We start from the raw sequence: 25,362 nt of genomic DNA on the forward strand, positions 1-25,362 counted from the left end.
CAGGTCATGGTCCCAGGGTCCTGGGATCGAGCCCCGCATCGGGCTCCCCGCTCAGCAGGGAATATTCTTCTCCCTCTCCCACTCCCCCTGTTTGTGTTCCTTCTCTCGCTGTGTCTCTCTCTATCAAATAAATAAATAAAATCTTTAAAAAAAAAAAGAAAGAAAATGAAAGAAATTTCAGAACAAGTGAGCGTCCTTTCCGACCGTACTTAGGCGAACTATGAAGTATTTGAAATTGAGTAGTAGCCATTATTATGTGTAGCCCCTAGATTAAGGACTTTAAATTACTATCTCATTTAATCCTTTGAACAACCCCATGAAGTAGGGGATGACGTCTCAGTTTTATTAGGTAAATAAAATCAATAAAACTTCACCAAAGGTGACCTGACTTGTCCAAAGAAATTGAGTTTAAAACATACTATGATGAAGACTCAATGAGTTTATAGTACTGGTTGACCAGTCCCTGAAAGTTGCTAAACCAGCAACAAAGATTAGGGAGAGGTAACTCCTTCTGTGGGCAGATGCAAAAATGAAGTGTATCAGACTCCACAAAATCCTATCCCATTCTTAGTAATTTGTTGGTAGGCTTTTTTTTTCTTTTTTCTTTTTTTAAGAAAAAAGATAAACTAACCTTTCATAAAGAAAATAATTTACCCAACACAGCACCATTAAACTGGAAGTCCAGCTAGAAAATACTATGGGAAGTTCATGTGAGCTACTGCGTAAACTTTCCAAGATCTAAAACCCGTAAAGAAAGCAGTGGTGTAATTTTGCGAAGACCATTGACTGAGTATCTGCACAAGTGATGATGAGCTGGCTATGCTGTGATTATGAGCAACGTTAACATCTCAGGGGCTTAGGAGGAGAGGGTTATGTTTTGCTCATGCACAATGACCACTGAGGTTTGGCTGAGGGGCTCGCCCTGCTATGCAGACTCAGGCAGCCACCCTACCCAGCCCCGAAGCATATGGAAAACGAGCACACGCCATCGCACCTGGCTGGTAAAACTTACACCTGGAGGAGAAGCACGTAATTTCCGCTCACATGTCATCGGCCAGAACAAGTCACATGGCCACACCTGATTCAAGCAGAATAGGAAATTTCATTCCTACCACGTGCCCAGAGGGGATAACCAAAATTTTGGTGAACAGCATTTAAGGACAACCATGGTGAAATCTTAAGAAAAATAGCAGTGAGCAGGGGTACCTGGCTGGCTCAGTTGGTAGAGCACGCGACTCCTGATCTCAGGGTCGTGAGTTCAAGCCCCACCTTGGGCATAGAGCTTACTTTAAAAAACAAACAAACAAAAAAACAAGAAAGAAAGGAAGAAAGAAAGAAAAGAAAAATAGAGGTGAAAAACACCTCAGAAGAGGAAAGTTGTGGAGTGAGGAATGGCACTGGTCCTTATAATTATGTGGACACTTGATGACTTATTCATTAATGGTGCCTAAGAGGAGAATAGGGTTTAATACAAAATTTTTATAAAATGTGTTGCAGTAGTTGACCAATTTATGCTGTGAGAAGTTTGTTGAAAAATTCCGTAGGATCTCTCACTGGACATATTACTGACGAGGTCACACTAAGGCATAGTAGTGTATGTGTTAATCATCGTCCTCCGCCATCGTCAGAAGCTCAGTCAAAGCCCTTCATGTTACTTCCAATTTTTTTTTTTTTTAAGTGATTCTAATGGTTTTTCCTATTGCATGGCTATCTGCTGGCATTAAGCTTAAGGAACTTCTTTTCTTATGAATCTATGTACAAACATTTCACACATGAGTTATGATTCTACATATCACTGTTCCTATACTATCTTCAGTAGAATATCTAATTTTATTCATTTATTTATTTTAAGATTTTATTTATTTATTTATTTGACAGAGAGAGACACAGCGAGAGAGGGAACACAAGCAGGGGGAGTGGGAGACGGAGAAGCAGGCTTCCCGCTAAGCAGGGAGCCCGATGCGGGGCTCGATCCCAGGACCCTGGGACCATGACCCGAGCCAAAGGCAGACGCCTAATGACTGAGCCACCCAGGCGCCCCAGAATATCTAATTTTAAACCATTACATAGGAGCACCTGGGTGGCTCAGTCGTTAAGCGTCTGCCTTCGGCTCAGGTCATGATCCCAGAGTCCTGGGATTGAGCCCCACATCGGCTCCCTGCTCCGCGGAGTAGCCTGCTTCTCCCTCTCCCACTCCCCCTGCTTGTGTTCCCTCTCTCGCTGTGTCTCTCTCTGTCAAATAAATAAAATCTTCAAAAAAATAAATAAACTATTACATAAAAAATGAACTAGATAATTCAAACATTTTTCATTACTGAAATAAGCTCTATTCCAGGGAAAATCTGATCTTGTGGCTTCGTTCTCCAAAAAGAACAGATTCCTCCTTTTGGAAAGCACATGCAAGGAGAGGTTAGGTCAAGTTCTTCCAGAAGTGGACCCTGAGACCAGGATTCAAGGACAAGTACTGTGGTTTATTTGGGGTGTGATCTCAGAAAGTACTGGTAGGGAGAGACAAGGAAGGAAGGAAGGAAGGGAGGAAGGAAGGAAGGAAGGAAGGAAGGAAGCCAACATAGGTTTCCTTAAAGAGCAGGTTATTGCTGTGGGCAACAGTTCAAAGTTGGGGACCTCTGGGAGACAGTGTAGAATAACACAACTCAGTATAGTCCTACCTCCACACTGGGCTATTTTTATACTGACTCCCTGATTCCTCGAGGGCTACTCTAAGGACTATTAACTGCCTGACACTTCTGGCCTGTCCCCCTGCACTGGCAAAGTGGGGTCTGGCAGCCAGAGGAAGCCTCTGAACAGAGAAGCAGAGAGGGCAGAGAATTGCAGTATGATGCTGGGGTGCCAATAGGAAGCCGGTGACATAGGGGTGTGGCCCCAGATGGAGCTGCAACACTGCCAGTAGAGAGAGGATACTTGGGTTTCTGAGCCCATTTGCCGAGACAGCCATCTTTGACCCGAGATGCTAATTAACTTTTAAAAAAATATTAAAAATGTGGTGGCCTGTGAGAAAAGATGGCATCTTTTTTAAAAGGTGGCAGTCGGCTGGGTCATACACAGTGTGGCCCAGGTGTGGGCCTTATTATAGAGATGGGGGAACTCTGACTTATTAAGGTGCCAGAATCTCTGGAGAATTCACTTAAAAAAAAAAAAAAGATTTATTGGGGCACCTGGGTGGCTCACTGGGTTAAGAGCCTGCCTTCCCCTCAGGTCATGACCTTGGGTCCTGGGGTAGAGGCCCCTCTAGCTCCCTGCTCAGCGGGGAGTCTGCGTCTCCTTCTCCCTCTGCCCTTCACCCCAGCTCATGCACTTGCTGGTGCTCTCTCTCTCTCTCTCTCTCGCAAATAAAATCTTAAAAAAAAAAGATTTATTTACTTATTTTAGAGAGTGGGGGAGGGGCAGAGACAGAGGGAGAGAGAAAATCCTCAAGCGGATTCCACTGCAGGACCCTGAGATCATGACCAGAGCCAGAAATCAAGAGTCTGCCCCTTAACCAACTGAGCCACCCAGGCGCCCCGAAATCACTTTGTTCATAAGCAGGTTGGGAAAGAGAGCTACCTCAAACAGCTGACAGGAGTGTTTCATAAAGCACGGAGAAGGCCTTCTGAAGGCCATATTGACTTTTCACCTGGCAAATGACCCTTACTCCTCAGTCCTTGAGCAAAGAGAGAAACAAATAGATATTTTCAAAGGATTGGTAATGTTTTAATAGGTTCAATTAGTACACTGTAACAGCAAGTGGGGGACTGGGTGTTCCTTAGAAGTTAGAGAACGTCTTCGTTGATGGACCCTCTAACAAGTATTTTTGCAAGGCGGCAGAAGAGAATTGTCTCCAAGTACTGACTTTCTCATTATTTTCCAAGCAGATCCCTGATGATAGCAAAAGGTAAGGGTTTGTCTTGGGGCGCGGGGTGGGGAGGGGGAGGGTAGACTTCTCCTAAAAGGAGAATTCTGGAAGTCATCATCTTCAACAAAGAGGACAATGTGCCAGACTGGAGCGGGTGGGGGCTGCTTTCTCTTTGTGGCTGGTCGCGGTGCCTTCGGGGTTCCCGACCCAGGATGAGGCTTCCGAGCTTTTGCGGTGGGCGAGGGGCTGGCCGCGAGACGCGGGGCCCGGGGAGGGGGCCGCACAGGTGCGGGGCCGTTGGGCGGCGGGGGAGGCCCGCGCGCCGGGCCCGGGGTCCCGCGTCTGCGGCCTCGGGCTGCGGGCCGCCACGGCCGGGCGGGACGGGGCCGCGGGCACTCCCAGCGGCGCTCGCTCGCGCGCGCTCGGCCTCCCGCAGCCGCCCCGGCCGCCGCCCTCGCCTCGAGGGGCCCCCTCCTTCCTCCGGCCCCGCGGCCCAGCACTGCCCGCACCCGACCTAGAGAAACTCGTCCCGTTCTCTGCAGGCAGCGGGGGGCGGGGAGCGCGTGCTCCTGCCGCCCCGGCCCCGTGGGCAGCCCAGCGCGCGGGCTGGGAGCGGCGGCGCGACGAGTGCTGCTCCTCCTGCGGGAGGGGACGGGGAGAGGGGATGCTGGGCCCCTGAGACGACGGTCCCCGTTTCTCCGGCTGCTCCCCGCGCCGCGCGCTAACTCTGGGGGAAGTTGTTGCAAAGTTTCCGAGAGCGGCGTGGGCTCGTGCGAGCGAAGCGCGGGGCGGGGTGCGGACGCGGGGAGGCGAGGACAAGCGCTCCTCGCGGCGTCTTTGTTCTGCTCCGGGGGAAAGACCTGGCAGGGAGTCGCCGGGCGCGCACTGGGACCGCCAGCCGCGACATTCCGGACCCAGCAGGGGCTCTTTGCTCCCGACCTCCTCCTTCAGGCCGCCCCTCACCCCCCAACCCCACCGCGACAGTGCCTCCAAGTCCCCAAGCCTCCTTCCCTAGCCCAAACTTCACCTACCCGCAACGATCCAAAGTCTGGGGTGGGGGAAGAAAGAGGGTGCAGGAGAAGGGGCGCCACGGGCCGGATACCTCCCAAGGGGTGGGTGTTTGCTTTGGAAGGCTTGGGTTTTGTTCCTTCGCCCTAGAAGCTGCCTCCCCACGCGGCCCCCCATTCTCTCCATTTCCCCCACCTCCCGGCTCTCCTCCTCTTCAATTCTAGTTAAATCTAGGAGAAAAATGAGCGCTGCTCGCAGTCCCTCAGAGAGCCAGTGCAGTGGCCCCGAGTAGGGATGAGGGTCTAGGGATGGGGCGAGGTGAGGATGGGGTCTCCGACTCTGGAGGTCGGGGAACGACTGGTAAAAGGCCTGGGGAAGGGTCTGGAATTGTTCCGGGTCCGAGACACCTGATTTGCTCTGGGCAAGGCAGTGGGTGAGGGCACGGAAAGAGGGGATGCTCGGACGGCACACGCCGCGCCAGGGGGTAGAAGATGGGGAGGCGGCGAGGGGCCCCGAGTCAGACCTTCGGGTGGTGGAGGGAAGGGAGCGGGCGAGCGAGCGGGCGAGCAGCCCTGGGCTCCAGGGTCTCCGGGAGCGCGGTCGAGAGCGTAGCCGTCGCGGTTTGAGGTTAGGGAAGTTCGGGGTGTGAGAGGTGGGCGCGGTGCTCGAGGTGGGAAGCCGCCCTCGGAGTCCCTGGACCGAGTAGTGCAGCGCCGGCAGCAACAGGTAGCCCCGAGGGGTGGAGGCTCCGGTTGGCCCCCGAGCTGGCTTTGTCCGGCAGATTAGAGTGCTCTCCCAAGGGACTGCGCTGGGGTGGGTGGGTGGGGGAGGAGAACTAAAAAAAAAACAACACTTGGAGCCCCCTTTGAGTTGTTTTGGTGTGTTGGGTGGGTGGAGGACGGTGAATCTGAGTGTAGGAAAGAGGATGGAGAGCCACCACCTCGGATTGCGTAATGCCTTTATCTTATGGGGTTGACCCCCTACCCTTAGCATATCGTCTCCCGGGATGATGGGAAACTGACAGAAACTCGATGCCAAAGTGGACTGTTCACATTGATTGGCAGGGAAAGTGCAAACAAAGAGGTGCATCTCCCGGAAACAATGATTTTGGAGATTTCCCCCCCGGAGACTCGTGCGCGTTGGGGAGGCGGGGGATAAAAGGGTGGTGGGCGGGAGGGGACCAGGACGGGCATCTCCTGGGGAAAGTTTCGAGTGAGGTCGCGGGAGGAGAGGGTCGGGGCAGAGTTGCGTGGAACTGGGAACTGAGCCGCCCGGGCCGCCTCGGAGGTTCCCGAGCCGGGCGGGAGATGCGGGGAGAGGGAGGGGGCGGGGAGGGGAGGGGAGGGAGAGAGGAAGAAGGGGTGAGAGGGAGAAACCTGCCGCCGCTCGCCGCCTCTTTGTCTGCTCCGGGACTTGGAACAAAAGGGGGAACTCTGATGAACTCTCTCCTCCCCTCTCCCCCGGACGCCCGGGTATCTCCCTCTCGCAACTTTGCCGCCGCGACTTTCTCCGCTGTCAGGCCACACGAAAGTGTCCGAGCACCTCGCAGACGGCAGCGAGGGAAATGGCCCTTAAAAGTGCGACGAGGTGGGGGAAGAGGTGAGTGGAAATTGTTGTCTTGTTTACCTCTCTCCCCCTGAACGCTCCCGACTCCCCGCCCTTCGGAGGACGGAGGCGTAGTCCGGTGGCGAAGTTTGGCTGGTAAGTTGTACCTCCTTTCCCTGTTTCCTTCTCTTTTGTTCTTTAACGAACTTGCACAGATTGTTTTATTTGTTGGTTTTTATTAGGCAACAGCCAGACAAGGCATTTCTCTCAAGTGCCTTATTACAGGAGGAGCTGGGGGAGATGGGGGCACGGGTATCTCAGGGGGGCATTGCCTGGCTTTCTCCCAGCTGCGCCCATACTGGAGAGAACTTGCTGAAATGGATGGGGACAAGGCCAGTCTCACCCCCACCCCGCCCCGACTTTGATCATGCGAAAGAAAGAGATACGGAGGTGGGGGTTTTAGAAGTTAATTGTCTGCGGAGCGCTCTGCGGAACCAACGCACAATAGCAAAGCTGCAACAATAGAACGCAGAAGAGGTTTGGGTTGCAGGGGAGTGGACTGTTGAGTTTGTGGTCAAGGGGGGTTAGAGCAAACAGGTAAGAGTTCAGAAAGTTTTCTTTGGGGCTGGGGTAGGGTGGAGGAAGCCACAGGTTTCCGACTGTCAGAGATGCAGGGATGGAGGGATGGGGCCTGGACCACTAGTTAGGAGTCGGCCATCCTGACCGCCCCTTCCAGTTTCGCGACCCACCCAGAATAGCCTATGCAATCCTCGAGATCCACTACCACCTCTCTCACGGAACCCCCTCCTCCCCGCCACCCCCCATTTCATTGTGTTTGAATAGAAAGGGGATCGAGAGCCCCAGGAGCTCCTCAGACCCAGCGGTCTGCCCCGCCTTTTGTGTTTTAACCTTTTGTTTCTATCTGCCACGCCCGCCCAAAAGGGGGATGGCCCTGGCTGCTTCTGCGGGGTGGCGAGGCTGCCCGATTCCCTCCTTATTTATAGGCAAAGGGAACCTCCCGAAACTGCTCCCCCAAGTAGCTTCACTTTGCAGTCTTTCTAGGTGGGTTCTTGCTCAAGCTGGACCCCTCCACAACTAGTAAACATGTCCACTTACCATGAAATTTCTCTCGGTGCTTTCCCACTTTCCCACAAAAGTTGTTTATCTGTCCCATCACTTGGTGAATAGACATTTAGGGACAAAGTTGGGAGTTTGTGGAAAGTGGGCAAATGTAGTTGGCTCTAGGGGTTATCATGTGCTCAAATATTAGGAGTGGCTTCTCACATTCAACAATGCAAATTTAGGTCATTATCTTCAGGTATGTTTTATGGGATCCTTCCAAATACCAAGGTAATTTATCACCTTCTCCACTTTCCTCTCCTGTCCCCACCCCTGAGCTAGAGGCTTTCCTCACCCCCTTGGACTTAGTCACCCGCCTTTTCATTTGGACATGATAAATGAAGTAGCAGACTGAATATGCGGCTGCTTACTGGGGGAAACACCCAAACAGTCTGTTTTAACTTCTTAAAGTTATGATTTTGTATAGTATCGTATAGAGTATCCATGATTTAAGACTTGCAGCTAGAAATGATTCAAGTGCCAGAACTATGTATATGAAATCTATTATGGCTATGGTTACTGATTTTTTTTTTTTTAAAGAAACTGAGTGTGTAGAATGACTTGGAAGCTAACGTTAATTAATTTCAATTGTATAGGTGCAATTATTATTATCAGCATCTAGAAAGCATCATGCATTGTTCTTACTGGATCTTCCTATCAATGAACATTATGGAAGTACCAATATAGCATCAAGTCCTTCCTGGATGGAAAGTTTTCAAACTTCTTCGTTTGGAATTACTTAAACATTAGGATGTTGGGATTTTTGATGATGCCTTCCTTATGTGGATTACTACAGTTTGGTTACTGGGAATTCTCTACCTCAATGAAGGTACGTTTCTTTTTCAGTACCCTGTAAGCATTCGTTTTGGGGCTGGTGCTTATGCCATTTGAGAATTGTCTAGCTGTTGCCTGATGAAAATGATTTATGACGTTGGGTTTCCTTGTTTTGAACCGGTTTTTGTAAGTTCATTTTCATATGGAATGATGATTTGCGTACTTCTGATGAAACTTTACTAATTTTACACTAGGTCCCTCAACATTAGTGCACATAATGAATGTGGATTATAAAGTCACTAAGGAAAGTTATATAACAATGATGGGTCCAATGAGCACATGTCTTATTTTATTTCTGATTCATTTTGTTTTTAAATCTGGCAGTGGATGTTTATGTATTTGCAGAACTTTTGTGGTTTGCATTAATTTTTTTTTTTTTACTTTTGATATTGCATTTTGGTAAACAAAATCCAAAAGTGGCCAGAAATAAATGAATTCCTAATAATGGGGGCCACTATAAAGTACAACAAGTTCTATCAGAAGGAAAACTTGACTGTGTATAACAAGAGAGGCTGTAAATTTATTTAATTTTTATAGTATACATCAAGTTTTTATAGTGTTCATTAAGAGTCTTATAGTCCCTCTTTTAAGTCCTTACAATTCGTTTTTATTAATTTCTGTGAGGAAGCAGTTAAAAGTTCACATAAATACTGCCGGTAATACAAAAGTATTTTGATACAGCATATACTTTCCTTGTCTAGCAGTTGTTTGCCATGGAAAGTGAGAGTTTCCTTTGTTTAAAATAGGTTGATTTGAAATGATTTAAGTTGTCGGATTTCATCCTCAAAAATGATTCAAGTTCAAGGTGGTTTAAAATCCTACAGATGGAGAATATCATTGGTATAGTATGGTTTTGGGAAATGTTAAGGTCTGGTCAAAGATGATAATTGGGAATTGGAAATATTTTTATCCTGCTGTAGGTCGAAAAAAATATTGTGATTTGCTTCTTTCCAGTTGTATAAACTTGGGCAAGCTACTTAACCTTCTTGGACTTTATTGTCCATAAAATGAAGGTTAGGCTAAAGAAATTTTAAGAAACTTTTGACTTTAAGATTTTGTGATTTGTTGATTGCTCTTGTAATTAAGGTGCATCCTCTCTTGTGAAGTTTGTTTTTAAATTGTTGAACAATAGACTTAGTGACTTGGAAAACTTCATATATATTAATAATAGTTATTTCATATGAATGCTTAGCTCAGGGAGTATTCAGGAAATATGTTCTAAATTTTTTGTAAAATATACTTTCAGGAAAGTGTACTGTATGGAAATGCCAGATTTCCTCATGTGTTTTCAACAAAAGTTACCCACTGGAATATTTTTTGGGGGGTAGAGAGTGCAGTGTTATTTCCCAGAAGGTGTTTTACCTACAAATGTCTGAACTGAGTGTGTTTGGATTTGTTCCAATGGCCACCCAGAGTGGGGCTCAGACATGGGCTTGGAATGAAACAGACCTGAGTTTGAATCCCAGCCTAGGCATATTGATTTCCTTGGGTCTCAGTTTTCTCACTTGTAAGTGGGGATCATAATACTTATCCAATGGGGTCATTGTGGGGAATATATTTTTAAAATGCGTATGTGTAAGAAAAAAACTTAATATAGGGATAAAGATCTATAAACATACAGTAAGAGGTACTATTATTACCTTTCACAATGAATTAGTGATGTCTTATTACTTCCAACTTTCTTTGTTGACTGCCGTACAAGTTTCAAGCCACATTAACCAAAAATAGTCACTGAAATATTCAGTCCAGTTGGATAGAAGTTTTTACATATTCAAATATTTTTTCCTCTAAAAATATGTTCTATTCACTTCTTTTATCCAGTTAAGTGTGGATTAATCCACTTCAACAAACTTTCCTTTATAAGTCTTACGTGTGTAAGCATATTGCTGAAGGTTATGGCTTCAACTTGGGAGTATGTGGTCCTTCCATTCCTCACACAACTTTCTGTAAATTGAGATAATAGCAAGTTTCTAGAATTGATTTACTCAAATTCTCTATTTTCAATGCTAACCGTGATGAGTAGACTTAAGTTTTAATATTGTTGTTCACTTTTCAGCTATAATATAAAGTGATGGTCCAGTGGTTTCTTGATGAGGACATTAAGAACTCTAGCCTATTTTCTGATATTAGTTTTTATAGAATGGTCCTTACTTAAATAAAAAAGTTAGTATAAACAACACTTAGAAGAATAGCATATCATGTACAAGAAAGTTTAAAGTCCTGGATTTTCATTTTCTAGATCTGAGATTTAGCAAGACATACTGCTTTTTCTGAGTGATGATTTAGTTTGAGGAAGATTATATCCATTTACCCTTAGTGACTTGGAAAACTTTAAACAGAGTTTAAAATGATAAATTCCTTTACATTTTCTATACAATGTTAATTCTTAAATTATAGCCAAATATACTTAATAACTTTACGAGAAGTATCAAACTTTATAGTCTTGGTTATTTGAAACCGTTGATGTGGACTAGTTCCAATTATTGAAACCAGAGCAATATACCAAGGTATTCACAATAAACTTGCTTAGTAAGAAAATCTAAACAGTCAGCTCTGCCTTCTAAAAATGATGAATACAATACATACTAAGCATCTTATAAGTAAAGCATTTATTTAGCTTTGAACTTTATAATAAGTCTAGGGGTGATTGCCTGCATATTTTGTTGTGTTTTGAGTACTGTTTCTACGTATTTATTTGCTATGAGTTTCTTTAGGTATATTAGGTGCTCCCAAATTTACTTTGGTTTCTTCTTTATGGCCTCACATTGGCTGATTTTTAAATGCCAGCCATTTCTAAGAACTTTGATGGTATTTCTGCTCATTGTTCAAGATACAGGTGTTTAAAAATATATCTATTATGAACCTATGAAACCTACTTTGGCCACCCATTCTTAACTTATTCATTCTTTTAAGTAGTATTTATTTAGTCCCTTCTATGTGCCAGGCATTGTTCTAAGCCTCGAGGATATAAGAAATAAAAATCCTGCACTCTTGGACCTTTTCACAATGACAATAAGACAGATGTTAAAAGGTGGTGACTGTTGTTGAGAAAACTAAACCAGAAAAGAGAGATAGGGAGTGGGGGAGGGGAGGTTGCTACTTTCAGTTGATTGGCCAAGGATGACCTCATGGCGAAGGTGACCTTTGAGGAATGATTTGAAGGAAGTGAAGGAATGAGCTGTGTGATGGTGGGTAGAGGAACATTTGGGCAGTGGCATGACAAGTGCCTGGTTAATCAACAAAAGCGAGGAGGGCATAAGCAGCTGAATGGTGGTGTAGATGAGGTCAGAGAGGAAATAGGAATATGGTGGGCAGATCACATGGTTCTTACAGGCCATTGTGAGGACTTTGGATTTTTCATGGCCAGGGATGAGATACCACGGAGGGGTTTTAAACAATGATTGACCTGCTATAACTAATGTTGCAGCAGAATGACTCGGGTGAGTGGAGACCCAAGGTGGGGCAAAGGGTAGAAACAGGGAGACAGACTATTTAGGAAGCTTTTTCAGGTTTTAAGAGGTGATGTCCGCTTGGTACAAGTGGTGTGGTGAGAAGAGGTCGAATTCTGAAGATATTTGGGTTGGAGGATTGTCTGGTGGATTGGATAGGAGGTATGAGAGAAAGAGAGGAGTCAAGTATGATTCTGAGATTTTTTGATTTGAGCACATGAATGGACCAAATGTCCATGAACTGAAATGAAGTGTGGGCTTGGGGTCAGGGAGACCAGGAGCTTAGTTTGGACCCATGGAGACATGTTTTGAGCATCTAGGCAGTTTGATACACAAGTCTGGTTTTCAGGGAAGGAATCTCAAGAAGCAAATTTGTGAGTTGGAAGGCATGAAATGCCATTTAAAGCCACAATACTGGATGAGATCACCAGGAGAGTAAATATAGGAAGAAAAGAGGTCTAGTTACTGAGCCCTCCAGATTTAGGAGTGGAGAAGAAGGGAAGGTCAAGTAAAGGAGAGTGAGGAGGGGCTACCATCGAGGTGGAAGCCCAGTGAAGAAAGGGTCTCCAGCAGAAAGGCAAGATCATCTGTTTCAAGTGCTGCCAACAGATTGAGCAAGGTGACAGTTGAGAATAGGGCTTGGGTTTGGCATTTGGGAGGTCATTGCTCGTTGGTAGTCTTGGCTAAGAGCAGTTTTGGTAAATGGTGAGAGGTCACATCTTTTTTCCTATTTGTGTGGTCCATTACATAACTTAAAACATCTCTTCTGTTCCAACTAGAATTTGTCAGTACTTTATAGTTGATAAAATGCTTTCACATAGGTCATCTTAGTGAAGTCTCATAGCAGCCTGAGGGAGATGGGAAGGTAATGTCTATGTTTCTAGTACAGAAGAAAACATCGAGACTCGAAAGTAAAGTGATTTGTCCAAATTCACCCAAATATATGATAGAGCTATCTTTTAACTGCAAACCCTTTGCCATTCACAGTAGGGGAGATAGTAATAATAAAACAAAGTCCACTATACTCTTGACAGAGGTGGTAATAGCAGTAGGTACCAAGTATTGAATTAAATCAGAGAGGAAGTGATTATCTTTTGGGGTCAGAGAAGACTTTCTCCAGTTGGGATTTAAAAGATGCATAGCATTTTCGCATCTGGGCAAAGGGGAAGAACATTCGAGGCTTGGGAAATAGGATGTGCAAAAACACGGAGGGATGAAACATGAGATGACAACTGGAATGCATTTGGGATGCTTTCGCTGTTTGATTCACCCTGACATGAAGGAGAGTGGATGGGAGGTAGGGTGGAGTGATATAGCAAGGGCTCGTTCAAGCTTGAATTGAAATATGGTTTTAAATAAAACAACTCTTAGGTACCATCTTGTTTTTTTAAAGTTTATTTATTTAAGCAATCTCTATACCCAGTGTGGGGCTTGAACTCACGACCCTGATATCAAGAGCTGCACATTCTACCCACCGAGCCAGCCAGGCGCCCCTCAGTGCCATCTTAAATGTGCCTCATGCCATGCAAGGTAGTTCTACACAACCTAGTTAGAAATGCCTGAACATATGTACATCACCACAAATGCACTGTCTTAATCTCTTCTGGCTGCTATAACCAAGTCCCACAGACTGGGTGGCTTATGGACAACAGGGACTTATTTCTGGCAGTCCTGGAGGCTGAGGAGCCCAAATTAAAGGGACCAGCAGATTCAGTGTCTGCGGAGGGCTGGCTTCCTGGTTCATAGATGGCTATATTTTTGCAGTGCCCTCACATGGTGGAAGGGGCAAAGGGTCTCCCTGGGATCTCTTTTCTAAGAACACTAATCCCATTCATGAGAGTGCCACTCACATGACCTAATCACTGTCCACAGGCTGCATCTCCAAATATCACCACATTGGGCATTAGGTTTCAACGTAGGAATTTTTTTGGTGGGAGCGGGGATACAAGCATTCAGTGTACAGCATGTATATTTTCAAAATGGTATTCATCCTTCAAAATGAAATATCTCTGAATCCTACACTACTGAAGAGGACTGGGTGACTCTAGTCTATATCAATCAGGACGCTTTTGGCTTCAAGTAAGAAAATACTTAACCAAAAGTGGGTTAAAAAGTAAGGGTTTTTATTTTATTTTACTTTTTGGTTTTACATTAAAGAAATTTGGAGTAGGGCTATTGCAGGACTGGCTAATTTAGCTAATTTTGCAGCTCAGCAATACTATGTTTTCTGGGGGCGCCTGGGTGGCTCAGTCGTTAAGCATCTGCCTTCGGCTCAGGTCATGATCCCAGGGTCCTGGGATCGAGCCCACATCGGGCTCCCTGCTCTGCGGGAAGCCTGCTTCTCCCTCTCCATCTCCCCCTGCTTGTGTTCCCTCTCTCGCTGTGTCTCTCTCTGTCAAATAAATAAAATCTTAAAAAAAAATACTATGTTTTCTGGTTAGCTGACTTTTTCCTTTTGGTTCTGAGTTGTTATAGTGTTAAGCATCATGTCCCCATTTGGGAACCTAAGATATATGTACACACACACACACACACAGGCTCACACACACACACACCATTTTTAGAAGTTTATATCATGCCTGAAATACCCTCTGTGCCCATTTGCCGTCAATTTCTCTTCCCACCCATTGGTCTCAGGCAACCGTTAATGTACTTGCTGTCTCTATAGATTTACCTTTTCTGGACATTGCATACTTAAATGGAATTACACAATTAGTAGTCTTTTTGTTTGGCTTCTTTTGCTTACCATAAAGTTTTTGTTTTTAGATTTATTTACTTCCTTATTTTAGAGAGAGCGAGAGAGCTGGGGGAGGGGCAGAGGGAGAGGGAGAGAGATTCCTCAAGCAGGCTCCCTTCTGCTGAGCACAGAGCCTGATGCAGGCTCAGTCCCAGGACCCCAAGGTCATGACCTGAGCTGAAACCCAGAGTCGGATGCTTAAACGACCGAGCCACCCAGGCGCCCCTTGCTTACCATAAAGTTTTTGAGGTCTGTCCCTATTGTTACCTGCATCAGTAGCTTGTTCCTTTTTATCGCTGAGTACTGTTCCATTGCATGGATATTCCACATTTGTTTTTCTGCTCACCAGGTGATGGACACGTGGGTGGTTTCAGCTTCTTAGCTATCACAAATGCTGCTGCTGTGTACGTTTATGCATAAGGTTTTCATGCACACACATTTTCATTTCTCTTGGGTGGATAGGTGGGACTTGACTTGCTGTAGTGTATGGCAAATTTATATCCAACTTTTTAGGGAACTGCCAAACTGACTTACAAAATAAGGGGTATCATTTGACAGGTTTGAGGATTAACCAGCAAGGTATCAGAGTTCCAGTTTCTCCACATCCTGGACTTTTATATCTTTTTAGGAATGAGGGAAACTTCCGAAGAAGTTGAGACGATTTCCCAGGGCACCGACAGAAGCCCATGACAAAAACTAGTCACTGAAAAGGGGCCTGGGATTATTCTGGGAGGCGTGGGCTGATCCAGGAACACCCAGGCCTCGGAAAGAGACTCATGACATACGTCCGCGTCCAGTGTCAGAACAGAACTGTTGGGGGACGGCTTGTGTGTAGGTGACCGTGAGACTCAGCCATATGTCCGTGTGCCAGGCTAAAGACGTATTATTGGTATAAACATACAAAGCAGAGCCAAGTGCTGTGTTGATATGACAATTACGATTGAAAAGGTAGCCACAAACTCAAACAGAAATAATACATTCTATGGCAATTCAGGTTAGTCTCTGCCTATCACAGTAAGAATTTCTTTCTTTTTTTTTTTTTAAAAAGTCTTTTTTTTTTTTTTTTTAAGATTTTTTATTTATTTGCGAGAGAGACAGTGAGAGACAGAGAGCATGAGAGGGAGGAGGGTCAGAGGGAGAAGCAGACTCCCCGCTGAGCAGGGAGCCCGATGTGGGACTCAATCCCGGGACTCCAGGATCATGACCCGAGCCGAAGGCAGTCGCTTAACCAACTGAGCCACCCAGGCGCCCAGTAAGAATTTCTGAAAATGAACCTGTCCGAACGAATCACAAAGCAGGCACAGTCTTGGTGAGTGACTCTGTGGGCTGTTGCTAAGCCCCTGCATTCCTTTCCTATGAAGTACCGTGTAATTTTTTTTGGCATTTCAGTAACAGTTTTTTATAATCTTGGTTAAGTGTAAGTTAACAGCCACCCCAATCCTTGGCTTAAGATATAGAAAGATATTTAGACTATGTTCAGTGTTGGACAACTTGGCAGCAACCGAGCTAGGATGAAAAAAACAAAACAAAACAAAAGAAAACCCAAGATGGTATTTTCAAAGTCTGCATTATTCTTTTATTAGTTCCTTTAAAATCTGTTTTCTATTGTGAGTTTTAGCATGCAATCAGGATAGGTAAACCCACTGTCTGTGTAGGGTATTGGTGCCGTCCTCTCTGTCAACATCCACAGCACGCGGGCCCCACGGTTATTTCCGTGGAATGATGGAATGTCAAGTGATTCATGCGTGCAAGTCCCTGAAAATCTGAAAAGCAAAAATTTTGCTAATTTGAATGCATCGATCAATAATTCAGATGACTTAGGCAAAGCTGTAGATAAATTATGTTTGACATTGATTTCTGTGATGCTACTTCCTTTAAAATTTTTTGTTTTTTCTCTTCAAATCTTTAAAGTAGGTCCCAGTATAAACTGTGACCCCTAGAATTTTGTAACTGTGGTCTTAGTACTAACATGTTGAATCATACAGTCTCTACTTAACAAGAATCCAAACAATCCCAGTAGCTCTCTCATTCTGGGTAATTGATTCTAGAGATGGAGAAAGCCAGGAAGAGAAATGTAAGTTTCTTAATTATTGGTCTTAGTGGGTATGAAGTATACATCTTAAAGTGTATAGTTTAGTGTGCTATTTCTCAGAGGAGGAATAACCATTACGGAAACCTGGGATGTTTGTGCAGCAGTATTTTATCTATCCTCTTTTTTTTTTTTTTAAAGATTTTTATTTATTTATTTGACACAGAGAGACACAGCGAGAGAGGGAACACAAGCAGGGGGAGTGGGAGAGGGAGAAGTAGATTTCCCGTGGAGCAGGGAGCCTGATGCGGGGCTCGATCCCAGGACCCTGGATCATGAGCTGAGCCGAAGGCAAACGCTTAATGACTGAGCCACCCAGGTGCCCCTATTTATCCTCTTAAAAAAAAAAGATTTATTTATTTATTTGAATAATCTGTACAGCAACATGGGGCTCGAACTCACAACCCCGAGATCAAGAGTCACATGTTATACCAACTGAGCCGGCCAGGCACCCCAGTATCTTATACATCCTTGTATTTGATTGTCTCTCGAATCCCATGGAGTAGGTGTTAGTAACATTCTCATTTTACAGGTGAAGAAGTTGGGGCTCAGAGAAGTATCTAGCCTCAATAACCAAACTAGTAAATAGAACAAGGTGAATGTAAATTAATTAGAGATCAGCAGTGTAAACAAGGAGAAGAAAGAATATCCCCTGGAGAGATCCCCAGATAATTTTTCTGGTTTCACATTGACATGATTTACTCTTTTTTTTTTTTTTTTTTCTTAAGAGGAGAGGGAGGGAGAGAGGGGAGGAGGGGCAGAGGGAGAGGGAGAAAGAGAATCTTAAGCAGGCTCCATGCCTACTACCAAGCCGACATTGGGCTCGATCCCATGACCCTGAGATCATGACCTGAGTCAAAATCAAGAGTTGGATGCTCAACCAACTGAGCCACCCAGGCGCCCCCGACGTGATTTATTCTGCAAATACTGTGAATATATTTTGAGACCCAGACATTTAATCAGGCTTAAAGGGAGGATGGTCTGCTCTGATGGTGCTTTTAAATTCCCGAAAGATTGTTCTACAAGCTGTAGTTGAGAAGCTAGCATGTTGGTGAAAGTAGTAGCGTTCGAGAGTTTTATTTATTAGATTTTAATGGGATGGTGTCATTATTGGTCATGAATGTCCCAGAGATGATACATAACAATATTCCTAGAATCCCCATTCTGTAGCAAAAAAGTCCCCCCCAAAACAAACAAACAAAAAACCCCAAAAAACCCCACAAAAAACCCAAACAGTTTTTGGATCATCTGTTCATCTCATTTCTTCTTCAAGTCAGATGTCCAAGGAAGAGGGAAGCGCTTTGGGCAGGCTTAGAGTAACTGAATCAAAAACACATAGATGAGCTCCCTATGGCTTCACTTTGCTTTGTCCCCCTGAACTTAGGTCTCCCCCTTTCCCTCTCTTTGTTCTGCTCCCCCACCCCCATCTCCACCTCCACTTACATATGTATGCAAGGGGATTCTGTGCATTAACATGCTCTTTATTCATGGTTCTGTCCCCTATTCTGGGCTATCCACTTTGGTGAGCATCTGCTCTGGATTTTGATGAGCCTCTCGGGAGACTTCTTGTCCTTTTCCATGGGGCCCCTGTGACCTGCTCCATGCCCTCCTTCCCCGTCCCAGGATTGGGTCTTACTAGTTCCCTGGATATTACCACTCCATTAGGGGGAATAGGATGTCTTCTCTAAAAGCCTGGAGCACAACGAGGCCTAGCTACACATGCTTTGCTTCCTTTTTCCTGGGTATGGGTATACCCTGCTTGAATGTGGCCTTCCGCTGGTGTGGGTTTGGTAGGCTACCTGAGCCCCTGCTTTTCCAGACTGCCTTGGAAAGAAGAAGTGAACTTGAACCTCCCTCAACGCTGCACATCAGCAGGTCCATTACCTATACTTTTTGTGGCTTTTATTTTGTGTCTCTGAGACTCATTTAGGACTGGACCTACATCCTCACAGCTCCTTTTTAGGTTGGAAAAATGAATACCAGGGAGTGAACGAGGCTATTGGAGTGAAAAACTGAGAACCCTTCCTTCTCCTCTCATTGGGATACAATAAGATGTAGAAGAAAGAAGTTGTCTAAAAACTTGAGAGCACCCGAATGTGGGCAGTTCTTGGCTCTCTGGATCTGTGTGGTGACCCTGTCTCTGCACCCCTCATTCTGTCTACCTAGCTCGCACCACAATGCCACGTAATTGCTCTGTGGTGTGACCTCAGAATTCCAAAGCCAGGGATGGTTTTGATGAGTGCTGGCTTATTAGAGCACCTTTGGAATGTAGGAGTCAACCCAGGCACTTAGGAAAGGGGTCTATAGTGTCGGGCATCTGGTGTTCCCCGTGCATGTTTCTGATGTCTGGGCTCTGCATCAGTTTGTCAGTATTTACCTACTGATCAACTTAGTGACGCAAATTCAGGCACTTCATGTACAGATTCAAATGGTTGATCTTTGCATATCCTGGTCTTTGGTGTTCCTGGTGGTTTTGTTACCGGCCTTAATAGGGCTTGGTCCTTCCCTGCTATTATTGCTTGTCCTTGGTTCTCATCTTTATATCTCAGTCCTTAGAGCTGGTCAGTTTCAGTGGGTCCTGGCTCAGGTTCTACCTCCTGTTTTTATGGAATCATCTTGGACATGTTGCTAAAAAAAAAGTCGTACAATATATTTCCCAAATCAGAAATCTCCATTTGGTGTTATCCTGTCTGCCCTTTATTCTCTAGGGCAGGGTATCCAAAGCGGATAGCCCAGAATAGGGGACAGAGCCATGAATAAAGAACATGTTATTAAGATGCTGACATGCCTGAAGTTCGGTGAAATACAGAGCCTCTCAATCATCTAAAGAGAATGAAGTTGGGCTGAGTACCATGTTTATCAAATGTATCGTAGTGTTTTGAGTTGCTTAAACCCAGAATGAGCAATATTTAATTCTTTTTTTTTTTTTCAGAGAGAGAGTCAGTGCACGAGTGGGAGGGGAGGGGCAGAGGGAGAGAGAGAATCTCAAGCAGGCTCCACACCCAGCGCAGAGCCCGACGCGGGGCTGGATCTCACAACCGTGAGATCGTGACCTGAGCCAAAATAAAGAGTTGGACATTTAACCAACGGAACCACTCAGGTGCCTAGGAATTTTTAATTCTGAGCTTAATTTACAAGAGGTTGTTGACTGAAACGCTGTTGCTAGCTGATTGGATGTTTCCGAGTGGGGGGACTGGATGCGTGGTCCAGTGGAAGGAGGGAAAATTTTCACAGTATACTCTTTTGTATCTTTTGCATTTTAAACTATGTGACTACATTTTACCCAGGATGAAAGGAAAGGAGGATGAAAGGAAAGAAGAGGAAGGAGGGAGAGAGGAAAGAAACTACTAATGATAGAGATTAATACATCAATTAAGTCATATTTTCAAGTCATATGCTTATCTAAAGTACTTTGCGAAGCTCTTGGGATGTAAAAGTATATAGTTAAAGGAAGTCTTCAGAGATTCCTGTCTGCTGGTCTTCAGGGAAATGATCTTTAAACCTGTCAACAACCCCATAAAGTAGGCATTGTTACCCACTTTTTACAAGTGAGGAAATGGAAGTTGTTAATGGTAGAGCTGGGGGTTGGCCCCACGTGTGTCTGAATGCAGAGCACTGTGCCATGATGCCCGTCTTAGTCAGCTTGGGGTGTTACAACAAAACAGTGCTGACAAGGTGGCTTAAACAACAGACATTTCTTTCTCTCAGTTCTGAAGGCTGGGAAGTCCAACATCAAGGGATAGGCAGGTTCAGTGTCTGGTGAGGGTCCTCTTCCTGGTGCGCGGATCACTCCCTTCTTGCTGTATCCTCATGTGGCGGGGAGGGAGAGCTCCAGTCTCTTCATCCCCTTATAAGGGCACCAATGCCATCATGGGGACCCCATCCTCATGACCTCATTCAAACCCAATGACCTCCCAAGGGTCTTATCTTCAGATACCATTGCGTTGGAGATTAGGATGTCAATTTGAATGAATTTGGGGGGAGACAAAAACATGCAGTCCCCCTCAACAAGCATGTATGATAAGGGATCTGTAAATATTCTCTAGCATCAGCTCACTAGCAGAACTGGCCTTGAGCAAAGTTATCATGCAGGGGAAATGTGATTGCTACTATTTACAGTTCCCATCTTCTCAATCGCCTTCTCTCCCCTTGCTGTATCCATCCTTCCTTTTGTCCTCTTTCCTTTTTCTTGTTCATCTAGAGCGGCTGAGGGTCTCAAGATGTTACTCCATCCATCCATGCACCAAGCGCCCACCTTGCAGGCCCTCATTTAGTTATCACTGAATACCTATTATGGGTCAGAACTGGACTAGATGCTGGGGACACAAAGTTCAGCAAAGCTGGACATGGTTCCTGCCACCTTCCTTCCTTAAGAGGAAGAGAGGTGTCTGTGTATAAAAGACATTTGAGGAACTCTACACACTAGGTGTATGTCCCTCACTAAATGCCCTGATATGTCTGGTGGTTCAAATTTTGCTTTTTTAAAAAAAAGTAACTTCTTGAACCTAACTTTCTATGGAATTGTGATTTCCTCTGTTTTTTTTTTATTTTGTTTGTTTTTGTTTTTTTAAAACTCACAAAATATTCATTAACAAAACCCCACAGAATTAATCTTTTGACAAACATACATTTTGGAAATAATGACTGAAGTATGTTTTATGAAAACTCAGTAACTTCACAGTTTAATGTGTAAACCACAACAAAATAATACTTGCTTTAGTCCAGAGGAGAAATGTGAGGAATTTTAGGCACGGTGATGTGTCCTGTCGTGCAATAATTTGGGGCAGGGTTTCTGTGTCTCTCAGGTCATATAAAAAGGTAGTTGCTCAGAAAAGACTGACCCCAAGACACAACAACAACAAAAACAGAAACAAAAAGACTATGTGAGATCATAATGGAGTAGAACAAAAATGTGAAGGTGTACAGTAAAATAAAGAGGATATAAGTAGGACACCATTAAGAACATCTAGAATGATAAGGACTGTGGTCCGAGTGTGGCCCTTCTGAAGTTCGTAGGATCATTTGAGAACATCTGAGAGAAGAGAAGCAGCCTCATCCAGGCCCAGGAGAACCATCCTAGTAGCTGAGTGAGGCAACATGCACCACATTCCCTGAACTCAGGGCAGAAACTTTTTTGATACCCCACAGTTTTACCCCTACTTACGCTTAGGTTTTCAGGCATTTCAGTTTGATTCCACAGAGGCTGGGTAGCTTTGGCTGGATAATGCTCTCCCCCACCCCCCAATCCCCTGCAAGAGATGGGATCCCAATATCTGGAAACTGTAAATGTTACCTTGTAAGGAAAATGGTCTTTGCAAGTGCAATTAAGTTAAGGATCTTGACATGGGGAGATTTTCCTGGGTTATCCGAGTGGCCCTAAATCCAATCATAGGCGTCCTTATTGGAGACAGGCAGAAAGAGACTGAGAGCAGAGCAGAGCAGAAGGTGGTGTGAAGGTGGTGGCAGAGATTGGGGTGATGTGGCCCCATGCTGAGGAATGCCAACAGCCACCACAAGCCAGAAGACACAAGGGATGGATTCTCCTCCGGGGTCTTCAAAGGGAGCATGGCACTGTCGACACCTTGATCTTGGATATCTGACCTCCAGATCATGAGAGAACGAACTTCTGTTGTTTTCAAGCCATGGCGTTTGTGATGATTTGTAAAAGCAGCCCCAGGACATGAATAGGGGTTACAAACTCTGAGGGCAGGGCGATGTCGTCTCTCCTCGGTACTTGGCCTCGTCCAGCACACAGAGAGTTCTGACCTTCACAGACACTCAAACACTTGAATACTGGACGGACTTCTTCATTGGTTAAGCAATTCAGGGCCTGAAGATTCGTGTTTAAAATTTTATTGGAAGGGAAGTGAGACCAGCAAGATTTGATTTGCAAAAGAAGAAATTAATGCCCCCAAGGCTTAGTCTCTTATGAGTTTATTGCATCTGGAAGTTGGATTTACACCACCGTTTAGTGTAGCAATTCCTTTGCTATGCTGCAGTATTAATAATACCACCAAGGAGACTTCATCTAGCAGAACAAGAAAAGCGAGTCATTCCAGGGAATGGTTTGACATCTTAATTAACTACTACCTTGGTGCTTGCTTTCTCTTCTTTTTGCACTGACAATATTGAAATGACAGTGGTCTGGGATTTCTAGATCAAACATAAAATGTCTTCTGCTCAAATCTTCCATGAAATGCAATTTGGAACTTATGAGCTTGGTTCTTACTCAGGCAGAACCCTAGTGTATTTATTTACTGGGACTTTGCCTGAATGGGAACTGCAAGATCATGTTCTTGGGGGAATATAAACAGTTTGTTTTTACACATAGGGAAGCTACAGAAAAAAATCTGGAATCTCGGCTCAGTAGACTGGCCTGGTGGTGAATATTATCCTTTCCAGTAGTATGACATCTCTCATAGGCATTTTGTTTTTGTCCTGTAGGGAGACAAGGTCTTCTCTAAACCATTCCTCTAGAATCTCAGTTATGTAGTAAAGCCACATAGGAGTTAAAATAAATTGCTAGAACATTTTACCAAATATTCTCAAACTAATGGCAAAGAAAAGGCAAATTGCAAACCATGCAGCATTGTGGTTACCGTGTTGACAATTTTGTTTTTGTTGCTATAAGAGCCTACGTAGTGGTTTCCTTCCTTCCTTTTTTTTTTTTAAGTAATCTCTAGACACAGTGTGGGGCTCAAACTCACCACCCCGAGATCTAGAGTTGCATGCTCCACTAACTGAGCCAGCCAGGCTCCCCGGTAGTGGCTTCTTTACAGATTTACTGTGAGATTGATTTTTCTGAAGCATTGCCTGATGCCACATAGAAATAAGATTACGCTACTAGATTTTGCAAGATTTAGTCACCTTCATTGTTTTTAGTAATAAAGTCTAGCTGATATTTGCAGAATTGCAGAATTACCTTATCTTCAGATTCAGGTTGAAATTGACATTAGAGAGTTTTCGCTTTAAGTTAACTCACCTGGGGCGCCTGGCTGGCTGGCTCGGTCAATAGAGCATGCGATGCTTGATCTTGGAGTTGGGAGTTCGAGCCCCCAGGTTGGGTGTAGTGATTACTTAAAAGAAATAAAATAAAACAAACAAAAAAGAGTTAATCCACCTCACATGTCCAATTAATTCCTTGGATTGTTATTGGCATTCCTGTCTCTTGCCGTACTTTAAATATACTTCAAATACGCCATTTAGTTATTACTACTAATAGTTACAGCTGTATTACCAAAGTATCAACTATTGTAACTGGGACCTTGTTTGAAAGGTTCCTTATGAAATGCCCTAGAGACAGGTCCATGTATGAAACAATACAATACATTGTATTATTTTTGCCTAGGACATAGCAGTTGCTCAACAAATAATTATATGACAAATGAAATAATGTTTGAATAATGATTAAAATCCACAAGTTTTGGGGTCAGCAAAGCCTTAACTAGCAATTTCGGTGTCTGGGCTCACAGATGAATCTTGTAACTGATGTGGTGAAGATGAGCATCGAAGAGTATTCTTAACAGTTTATCCAGTGCTGCCCAAGAAAACTATAATGTGAGCCACAAATACGAGCCCACATATGTCATTTAAAATTTTCTAGTAGCCACATTACAAAAGGAAAAGAAACAAGTGAAATGATTTTTAGTAATATATTTTGTTTGACTCAATATATGAAAAATATAATTCCAACATGTAATCAAAATAAAAGTTATTAATGAGATATTTTATATTCTTTGGTTTTTAAAATCCTATATATATTTCGTACTAACAGTACATCTCAATTTGGCCTTGCCTCATTTTAAGTGCTCAAAAACCACATATGGCTAGTGGCTACCATATTGGATAGCGCATGTTTTTACCATCTGGAGGCTCCTATTTTAAGTAATTATTCTTGCTAACTAGATGTAAAATTCGGAATTCATAAGCTATTGAGTGGGATACATGTATAGTCCTGTCAATGAACTGATAACAAAAGTTGTATCAGCTGTGCAACCCAAACAAAATTTACCAAAAAAACAACAACAAAAAAAAAACAAACTCCAAAACCAAAAAACCCCATATCATTTAGAGATTTTGTAAAAGATGTAATTTCCTCTAAGTTTTAGGGTGCATGACCAAGTTTCCATTGCTCTGAGATTCAGATTTTCCCTTGTGCTCTTGTGGGGCAAGTTACTTAACTTTCATTAAACCTCTGTTTTCTCTTTTGTAAAATGGGGATAATATTTGTATCCAAGTGTAGCCATAATGTTTGCAAAGGTTTTAAGGCTGAGGCCTTGAGTACTCACATTAATCCTTGCTTAGTTTTTTCTTTTGCGCACAAAACTCCGGAAAAACATGGGTGATTTCTCCCCTATATTTGCTAATCTTTTCATAGTGGTTTTTTCCAGAGTTAGCTCCCCATTGTGGCAAGGACTTGATGTGATGATTTGATGAAAATAACATAATTGACACTTTGTTTAAATAGGTTCCCCGTGGGCTGCTCCAGGTACTTTCTGTACCGGGGGCTGGGTAGAAAGCACAGGACTGGCATTTACAGCTGGGAAAACTCCAGGGCCCCTTCGTTAACTTTCTTGAAGAATTGAACTGAATTTGGAGACTCCATTAACGCATTTCCATTAAACATACCCATATCAAGCCAAAATCTATTATCTAGTGGGGAAAGGTGATATGATGGAGAATTGATTACACATGTATCTAGACTGTTCATTCTATGTAAAGCCTATTT

At 44.2% G+C, this 25,362-nt stretch overlaps 1 long non-coding RNA gene across 2 annotated transcripts in view; it reads left to right on the top strand.

Moving 5' to 3' along the window:
* Positions 1–6,237: 6,237 nt before the first annotated feature.
* The window catches only part of LOC116645023, a 60,837-nt gene continuing 41,712 nt past the window's right edge, over positions 6,238–25,362 (top strand). Inside the window, exons 1-2 of one of the 2 annotated variants that reach the window (XR_004301873.1) lie at positions 6,238–6,562; positions 8,122–8,354. This is a non-coding gene — a long non-coding RNA (uncharacterized LOC116645023). The remainder of the gene's footprint in view (positions 6,563–8,121; positions 8,355–25,362) is intronic. The other variant, XR_004301874.1, reaches the window with a different exon arrangement.

This window comes from Phoca vitulina, unplaced genomic scaffold (assembly GCF_004348235.1).
Source record: "Phoca vitulina isolate PV1807 unplaced genomic scaffold, GSC_HSeal_1.0 scaffold31, whole genome shotgun sequence".
Taxonomy (NCBI): domain Eukaryota; kingdom Metazoa; phylum Chordata; class Mammalia; order Carnivora; family Phocidae; genus Phoca; species Phoca vitulina.